Genomic DNA, 10,082 nt, shown 5'->3' with positions numbered 1-10,082 from the left:
CGAAATTATCTAAATATATCAAAACCCCGAAAAAATACACCATTTATTCCTCCAAGAGGTAAGTGCTTGAACTTAGTGAAATGTTCCAATCTCCGATGCTAATCATCATCGTTATTAATATTAGTCTTAATTACTCGACTCGTTTATCATCGTCATCATCATTTGGGTCGTAATCTTCCCCTCTTCGTTTTATTTATCGCGATTGTCGATCTACATTTGGCATCTGACCTTAACATCTCACTCTATGTTTTGTTTGTGTTGGTCTGGGATGCATTTCTCTCTCTCTCTCTCTCACTATTATTCAGGGGTTGACACACCCTATACAGTCGTTCTTCCCCCTCTTTTACATCCATGAGATGCCCGTCATTATAATAGCAATGCCGTATATTTACAGATAGGGTCAAAGACAAAATAATAATGTGCTGAGACATGTATACACATATCTATATATAATAATTTAACCGGTCAATACGACTGGACAGTTTTAGCTACTGTTTAGTCACTAGGAAGTACTAATCACACACACACAAACATATCTATCTATCTATATATATATATGCGTGTGTGTGTGTATACGTATATATATATATATATGTCAGTACATATATATATATATATATATATATATATATATATATATATATATATATGTATGTATGTATGTGTATAAATGTATGCGTGTGTATATCTGTTAGGGAGTGTTTATAAATGTGTAGGAGTGTGTGTGTGTGTGTATATATATCTATATCTATACATACATACTCAAACTTATATGTATGTATAATATATATATTAATATGTGTATAAATATATGTAATTAATCATTTATGTATATTTATAGTGTGTGTGTATGTGTGCATGTATGTAGTATTATATATAAATATATATATATATATATATATACATACATACACACACATACATATGTTCTTTTTATGTCCGTTTTCCCAATGCCAGCATGGGTTAGCTGCATACATTATTGAAGCATCGTATTACAGCTGGATGCATGTGTTGTCAGTAACCCCTGCTTTTCAAATGGGGGACGTCTTGTTCCACATGTCTTCAAAGACACAATGCGAGCAGATAATTTGTTGACAACATTGTTGTGTTGGTGATTTTTGGAGAAGCGTGAGTGTAGAGTGAGGCGTGACACACCCATCTGCTTGCAGAGCATGCACACACACACACATGCATACATTATGTTTGTGTGTGTGTGTGTGACCTAGTGGTTAGGGTGTTGCACTCACTGTCCAAGATTGTGGTTTCGATTCCCAGACCAGGTGGTGCATTACGTTCTTGAGAAAACGACTTTATTTGACGTTGGTTCGTCATGAGTTCAACCCTAGCCAGCGGGGAAGGAGGGACGTATCATTTGAAAGCTACAACAATGTGAAGAAGCGTATTGTGATCAGGGGTGTAGAGTAATATATTTATATGCAGCTGGTAGGTGCAAAACATGGTTGTGTAGTTAAGAATTTCACTTCCCAGCCACATGGTTTTGGGTTCAGTTCCACAACAAACCACCTTGGACAAGTGTCTTCTACCATAGCATTTGGATTGATCAAAGTCTTGTGAGCTGACAGAAAGAAGTTCATTCACTTACCAAAGTGCCAATGTAGGAAACTATTAGACCTTGGGTCACACTGTTGCTTCTGCTAAATATTGATAAAAATATCCATCTATTTATCTATCTATCTATCTATATATATATATATATATATACACACACATATATATATATATATAGATGGATATATATGTACATATGTATATAGATGGATATATAGATATATATAGATAAATATATGGATGGCAGTGGCAGATCTGCAATATTGGGGCTCTGAAGCTTAAAATGTTATGGAGGCCCCTTTTACAACCAGCAACAGTAGGGTAACATCCAACAAGGGTCAAATAATTTTTGTACCCTTGCAAGGAACTGCAGCTTGAGGCCCTGATAGCCCAAATGGTGGAGTTGTGATGTGGAGTCCTTGAAAATGTGCCTGAAAATGAGCCCTTTTTTCCACCAGAAATGAGGTGTGGGTAATCACCGATATCTTTGTCGATGTGGTTGTTCCATAGCAGATCACTACAAATATTTTCCAGGTGATGCCTTATACATTTAGAGTTTTTGGAGGTTGAAAACTACGGAAGCATTACATATATGCATGATGCATCTTTAAGATACATATGAAAATTACAAAATACTTTGTCACATGACAGCTTCCTTGCAATGCCATTTTCTGGAGACAATATGCATAAGGAATTTCAGTCATGGTAGACCGAAATTTATTCTTAACAAAGGAAAGCTTTGAGGAACTCCTTTCTGCTTCACAGTTCGTGATAGGCATTGTCAAGTGCAGCTTATGTGCAGTGGTAATATTAGGGGAGACTTCAATTAATTGTTGCTCATAAATAAGCTGAAGAACTTCTGTGCATTGCATTTTAGATGATGTGTTTTCTTCTGTGTTCCGGGATTTCCTAAGGTGTAAAAAACCCTTTGAACTGATAACACTTGTTTATTAATTCACGGTCAATATCACCTTTGTAATGCGATATTATAAGTTTGATACTGTCCTCATCAAATTCTGAATTGTTCATCAATTCTGAGAGAAAGTTGAACCTTTTCGCAATCTGCTCATTTGGGTACATCCTCTTGCTCAACTGGATTATCAAGCAGTCATAGACTTGATTTAGAACTTCTATCCTAAATTTTTAAACCCCTTTCAAAGAAACCCCATCACATGTTTCATCTGCAAATTTCTTTGTAACAATGTCTTTGGAAACAGCAGAATTATTTGAGGTGATGTATTCACATGAACCTTTTGCTACTGATTCATAGGATGAAATCCTGTTGGCTGAATTTTCTTGTAGTTCTTTAACAAATGAAAGCAAAGATGCTAGCAGACAGTAACCTTCAAATACATCAGAACCAAGGGTTTGGAGTTTCTTACTTGTTTTGTTAAAACGCTCCATAAGTTCTTCTCAAACAACTGTTAAAACAGCATATTCCAATTTTACCATCTTGGGGTATAAATTCTTTGCATCTCACTTCTCTTCAGGCTTCTCTTCTGAGTCTTCAAACATGTTTGAGAGTTTGTAAAATATCCTTATATCCATTTTTAATTGCCCAGACTGCTTCATAGTGTGAAGACCATTTAGTTACACTCAGGCTCTTTAGAGAAAAGGCTAGATTGCCCTGTGTGTTCAAAATCCCCCATCTTTGAGGAGATTCTGAAAAGAAAACCTACAGCTGCTGCAAAAGGCCAAAATAGTCAACAACTTCAGGTATAGTAGACACTGCCTTTTACCAAACAGGGTTGAGTGAATGGCTTGCACATGGTACATAGTCTGCATACCTATTAATGTTGCTAAGAAGTGCTTGCAGCCCTTTCTCTGAGCCCTTCATGTTGGAAGCATTATCGTATGACTGACCATGGATATTTTCAAGTGAAAGCTTATGCTCCCCCATAAATTGTTATTTTGTAGAAGATCATGGCTGAATGATTTTCTCTTGGCAAAAATGCTAAAAATCTCTCATAGGGTTTTCCACTATGACAGTATCGAACCCCAATTGATCGCTGGTCAACATGTGGCATGTCAGGTGTAGAGTCAACAATAATTGAGTAGTGTTTGATGTCTAGGTTGTTGATCTGATTCACCACTTCATCTTTCACATGTTTTCCCATGATTTCTATCAATTCTTCAGACACAGATTTGAATAGGTAAATAATATTTACTTTTCCATCTTTACATTTCTCTAAATGTTCGCGCAAAAATGGGTCAAACTCTGCAATAGGCTCACTGGCCACCCTCATGAAATTTCCATTGTTTGGAGAGCCCCACTTTTCCTCATTGACCTCTAAATGCTAAACCTCTTGCACTTAAAAACTTTATAACTGCTACAACTCTTTTTAGTTCTTCAAAACAGTACTCCATGTTTTTTTCTCAACTCTTCCGCAAGTTGCTGATCCACAGTGTTTTTATTTGACACTCGTGTTAGCCAGCTCAACATCGCCCTGTTATGTTCCATGCTGTCTTCATGATTTTCTAGAGTTCTGAGTATATTCATCCAATCAGAAAACCCACCTGTTGTAAGTGATATTTGGCATTTAGAAAAGAGTTTGCTCTTTGAGTAAACTAACCAGGATCTCATCACAGTCTGACCATTTTTCAATCATTTTTTTCAAAATACTTGTTTGAGAAACTTCAATTTTGTTGTTTGTAAATCTTGTTGGATTCAATATATACATTATCTGGTTTTTTATTTTGCAAAAAACTGATGTCTTGCATTAAACAGTTTTCTATGAAATCCTTATTAATTGTTACAGGCCAGCTTGTCAGGTCAGACTGTATTCTTTGAAATCACTAAATTTGCTTCCTGTTTCCTGTTTCTGGTCTCTCTTTTCTCGAAATTCTTGACCACTTTGATCATCATCTGCACCAAAAGTGTCAGCAGTATGTTGATTATTGCTAAACAGAGCATTCATGGTTTGTGTCCTGTCATTGACTTCACTGGTGCATGCATGGCTTGTTTCAGTTGTAAGTGATGACAAACTTTTACTTGACATTGTAAAATAGTTTGATAGTTTTTGACATTTAGAAATTTCGTTAGAATGCTTTTCCTTGAGTTGGCGTTTCTGGTATCCGCTTAAGTACTTCCTTGAAGACATTGCCATTCCTCTTGGGGCCTAGACCTCAGTGAAAAGAAAATTGGAGTAATATTTTCATTAACCACAGCGAGACAGAGATCGATCAAGATATGGGTCCACAACTTAATATGGAGTCATAAATGAAAAATTGTTCATTTTATACAAAGTGATATTCAAACAATTTTTAAAGTAGAAAAAATGCTTTGTTACTGAACAAGGTTGTAAGTCCAAAATTAGGAGGCAAACCCTTTCATTGGTCATTAAATAATGGTGTGAAAATAAGAATTCTTATCTCTACTGTGCTGATGTAGTAGTAGACATATCTGACAATAGGAAGGGCAGGGCTGAAGTTTCCAAAATAATTCAAGGAAAGCGAATTATCTGCGAGCCGTTTGTACCCTGCTGTACCCTTTCACCACAATTATCTCTCACTCTTTCTTCCTGTTCGCTTAATCAGCGGGGTGGCGTCATTCAAAGGCTAAAACAATGCAAAGCACATTGTGACCAGCAGTGTGTAGCAGCATTTGATTGCCTGGTCGGTCACATGATCACGTGATATATATATATATATATATATATATATAGAGTGAGAGAGAGAGATACATGAGCAGTTGTTTATACTATGAAAACCTAAGATACACAAATATGAAGAAAAATGAAGTGAAGCCGAATGAAGAAACTAGCCTTCACAGAGAGATGTCCAGATGTTACATCAGCAGAAACACTGTTGAGACGCCAAAAAAATCCATGGTAATCCTTTACGGCTGCTCAGGGATTTTGGTGAGAAATAAACACAATAACGTGCATTATACTTACATAGGATATACTGCAGATTGATACTAACATATAAATATGAAATAAGTCAATTTAAGCTATAATTATAGCATCACTTAATCCCTTCAACATAAGAAATAAATCTAGTTCCATTGGCCATATCCACTCCTCAGGCAATCACACCACTTTTTACTTACTGACATGTCTGTTTTGAAGAATTTGTAAATCTTGAGATTATCCCATCTTCTTGTTCGGAGTTGCTACCAGCTGCCATCGAGGAGTAAATCCACTCTCTCTCTGGGAGTGGAGACAATTTCTGTTCATCAAGAATTCAATCTTGTATGTTATTTGATATACCTTTATTTGTCTTTGTCCAAATACATGCTGCTGGTCACTCTGACTCATTTATATATGTGTGTGTGTGTGTGTGTGTGTGTATACACATGCACAAGTGCATGTGTATTTATTTACATACAAAATGAGTTGATTTAACCCCAACCAGTGAATTCACAGCTGTCTTTGCTTGTGCAGTTTTGTTCTTCAGTCGTTTCTGCTGTCTGTCTGCAGCTACACTCATACAAATGTCAGTGTGTGCATATGTATACAGCATCATAATCATCATCATTATCATCATCGTCACTTGAAAGTCCACTTTGCCAAACTTTCACCTGTTGAATGGAATTTGTTGAAGCAAGATTCTGCTATGACCGGCAGTCTTACCTGTCGTCAGCTGTCACCTGTTGTCACCTGTTCCCAATCAAGGTAATGTTGCCTCATGGACCAAACGTGTTTCACATGGAAGATTGGAAGGGCATGACACTGCTTGTGAGATGGTGACACTTGTTTACAATTACCACATGATGTTAAGATGAACAAGATACACACACACACACACACACACACACACACACAGGGACACAACGACTGCTGTCTCCTTGTGCTTTGTCATTGGCAATAGCACTTCTGACTTCTCTGTCCATGACCTCTCAGATAACTTCAGTCTTGCTGTAGATCTGCACAGTTTGAAACAGGTAACAAACAAAAGTTACACCTTCCATCAGACCGATCAGGTCACTCCGTGAGATAAGAAGTTACCCAGTCATAGTTTCAAACGACTTTGACTATCAAATGTCTTACTGGTTAGGTTTGCACACATCACCACTCTTTCAATCCGTAACAATTTCAGTAGATGGAACGACAAAATGAGGTCACCTATAAAGAGACATCTGTTTGTCAGTAGATTATAGTAATAAATGCTTGTGCAACACAAATTATACATACTTAGAGAAATTAGGTTTCTCAAAACCAGAAAGGCGAAAGTGAATTTGAAGACTACAGATCCAAACCATCACTGGAACTGAGAAAATCTGTAAAACTTTCCAGAAGTTTATCATTTAAGTATATATGAGCATGTCTAGATATGCAACTATATGCATGAGAAGACCTACATAAAGCAGAACATACAAACAAAAATACCCTGTTGCTGTTATTGAAATTCCAATGAAGGAGCCTCGGATTTGGGATAGAAACCATCTCTTTCTCGATTGGCCAGAAATCTTGAAATTAAACTGAATAACGACACACACACACACATATACACATGCATGCATGTGCGCGCACACACACACACACACATGTGACTTGCTTTTGTTTAGTTTCATGAACCAATTCCACTGCAAAGGCATTGGTTGGCCTGGGGCTACAGTAGCAGACACTTAATGAAGGGTACCATGCAGCAGGACTGAACCCAGAACCCCATGGTTGAAAAGCAAACTTCTTAACTGCTCAGACATGTTTCTACCAAACTTGTTTTGTTTATTTACTTTTTTCACGTGTTGCAGTCTGTTTGTTATTACTATTAATGTTGTGATTGTGACTAATGAGCCGTTCATCATAAAATTACATAATTAATATTACATTGTTTTTAATATTATGTTACTCAGCAGGGTGCACAGCTCGGAGATCAGGTTGAACCATCACTTCTCTGCACTGAAAGGCCCCAGCTCTGGTATCACAGATGTGGGATTAGAATGTTGCAGGAAAAAGAACTGCAAAACAAATTCTTCAAACTGAGCCAACTGGCAGGAGACCTAGAGATAGAACAGGAACAAGAAGAACAAGATGATTAGATAATATCCAAAAGCCTCAGTTGGTCACACCTGGGTATCCAGCTGGAAAGTCTGACGACAGTTGCCTCTGATGGGACCTTATGGAGAAGGTACATGAGGACTCCCCTTCCATGACTCTCCCAGGAATAGCGGGCAAAGATGAATGGCTGGGTGGCTGGATGGTATTATAATCTCACTTTGCCATAGCTGGACCGATGACCAAATGTCAGGACACAGTTTACTTATAATGGCAACTGTTACTAATGTCTGGTTGTGAGGTGGTTTGAATTCACGGACAGCCTCAGCTCCGCATCAGAAGATAAACACAGAGTGCAATGTTAATTGATAAATGAATGGCAAAAGAACAGGACTTGTGTAATCACCTTCATCGGCTTACAGTTGTTTCAGCTATAGGCAACTCTGCCCCCTCCTCTGGCGGCACAATTCCTTATTACAACTGTAATGGCTGTAAACTAATGAAGGTGACTTTGTGACATTTGTTTACACGGGGCAAAATGCTTTGTGGTATTTCGTCTGTCCTTACATTCTAAGTTCAAATTCTGCCGAGATTGACTTTGCCTTTCATCCTTTTAGGGTCGATGAAATAAATACCAGTTGAACACTGGGGGTCAATGTAATCGACTCACCCCCTCCCCCAAAATTGCTGCCCTTGAGGCAAAATTTGAAACCATTATTATTATTATTGATGATGATGATTACAATAAGAAGAGTGCGACTGTTATCGAATCCTTAAATATTACCAAAATAAAGCGGATTGAGCTGATTATTTTGAAGTTGTGGAAGACACACAAAGTGTCGAAATATTGTTCATTCGATAACAGTCGCACTCTTCTTATTGTTCCTTTACCCTCGGAAGGCTCTCATATCTGGCATGCTTCCATTCAAAGAGATTAAGTCGATTACATCAACCCCAGTGCGTAACTGGTACTTATTTAATCAACCCTGAAAGAATAAAAGGCAATGTCGGTGGAATTTGAACTAAGAACGTAACAGCAGACGAAATACCACCAAGCATTTCACCCAGCGTGCTAACGATTCTGCCAGCTCGCCACCTTAATGATGAGTGATATTGATTGAGAGAATAATGCATGTTATTGATTGACACAAAATTACAACATTAAATTCAGTATTAACAATTCAAATTCAGAATTAAATTGATTTTCAATGGGTATTCATTTTAATATCCAGGTGTAGCTCATCATCATTTGACATCTTTTTCATGCTGTCATGGGTTGGACAGTTGACAGGAGCTGCCAAGGCAGGAGAGCTACACTAGACTCCATTTTTTTTTTACAGAGCATACTAAGTGCCTTTTATGCACCAATGGCACATGGGGCTTTTATGCAGTACCAGCACAGCAAGCTTTCCACCCACATGGTTCTGCGTTTAGTCCCACTTGGGCAAGTGTCTTCTACTATACCCTCCTTGGGCTGACCAAAGCCTTGCAAGGATTTCATAGAGGGGAAACTGTGTGCCGGCCCCTAGTATGTGTGTGTGTGTGTGTGTGTGTGTATGTATGCATGCATATCTATATATATATATATATATAAGTATATGCACGTGTGTGTGTGTTGTGTTACGGTCTCCTTGCCTTTACATCACATGACAGCTGTAAATGAGTGTCACCATCATACAAGCGGTGCTCTTTGTTTCAAATCTTCCATGAAACGTGTCTGGCCATGGGGAGAAATGTTACCTTGTGTGGAAACAGGTAAGGGTTGGCCACAGGAAGGGCATCCAGCCGTAAAAAAAAAAAAATCTGCCTCAAAAAATTTGTCTAACCTATGCAAGCATGGAAAAGTAGACGTTAAAACGACGATGATGATGGTGATGGTGATGATTTTCAAAGTGAACTCAGAACTCAAGTTGGACTGAAATTACTAGAAATTATTTGTTCAAAGTGTTTTAACCCTAAGTATGGTCTCATTGATTGGGCAGATATACGATCAGAGGCATACCAACCTGGACCATCACTTTTATTTACTTGTTTATTTGTTTCATGCACTGGACTGTGGTCATGCTGGGGCACCACCATATCGAGTTTAGTCCAACAAATCAACCACAGTACTTATTTTAAAGTCTGGTGCTTGGTTTCTTTTGGCAAAACGGCTAACTTAGTGACAGGGATGTGAACAAACCAGCACTGTCAAGCGGTTGGAGGATAAACACACAGACACACACACAAGAAAAAAAGAAGAAAAAAACCACTTGTTCGAGCAGTCATTGACTGGGAGTGAAACCGAAACTACGCGTTTTCGAAGCGAACTTTTCAACCACTCAGCCATGTCTGCTGGTGGTGGTGAAGAAGAATTAGCTGCTATTTCTAGCGTGTCAGGTAACTCTCACATAGAGGCTCCTTGTTGGAAAACTATTTGGCTCACTCATATTATTTCTGCTGCCGTGCCGCCCAGACTGAAAATGGGGGAAATTAATACAGGTTCTTCCTGTTGAGTATCTCTTATTTTGTACATATAATCACGTCTTGGCAAACCTGCAATCAGCGACCATTTGTGACAGGGTATGTATATAT

The 10,082-nt window shown here is 38.1% G+C and overlaps 1 protein-coding gene across 2 annotated transcripts in view; it reads left to right on the top strand.

Moving 5' to 3' along the window:
• LOC106876054 (solute carrier family 45 member 3) overlaps positions 1-10,082 on the top strand; it is a 42,685-nt gene continuing 32,603 nt past the window's right edge. For both annotated transcript variants that reach the window (XM_014924454.2, XM_014924455.2), the window contains exon 1: positions 1-58. The gene's annotated coding sequence lies outside the window, so the exon portion shown is untranslated. The remainder of the gene's footprint in view (positions 59-10,082) is intronic.

Source organism: Octopus bimaculoides, chromosome 25, assembly GCF_001194135.2.
Source record: "Octopus bimaculoides isolate UCB-OBI-ISO-001 chromosome 25, ASM119413v2, whole genome shotgun sequence".
Lineage (NCBI taxonomy): Eukaryota > Metazoa > Mollusca > Cephalopoda > Octopoda > Octopodidae > Octopus > Octopus bimaculoides.
This window is presented reverse-complemented; position numbering and strand designations above follow the sequence as displayed.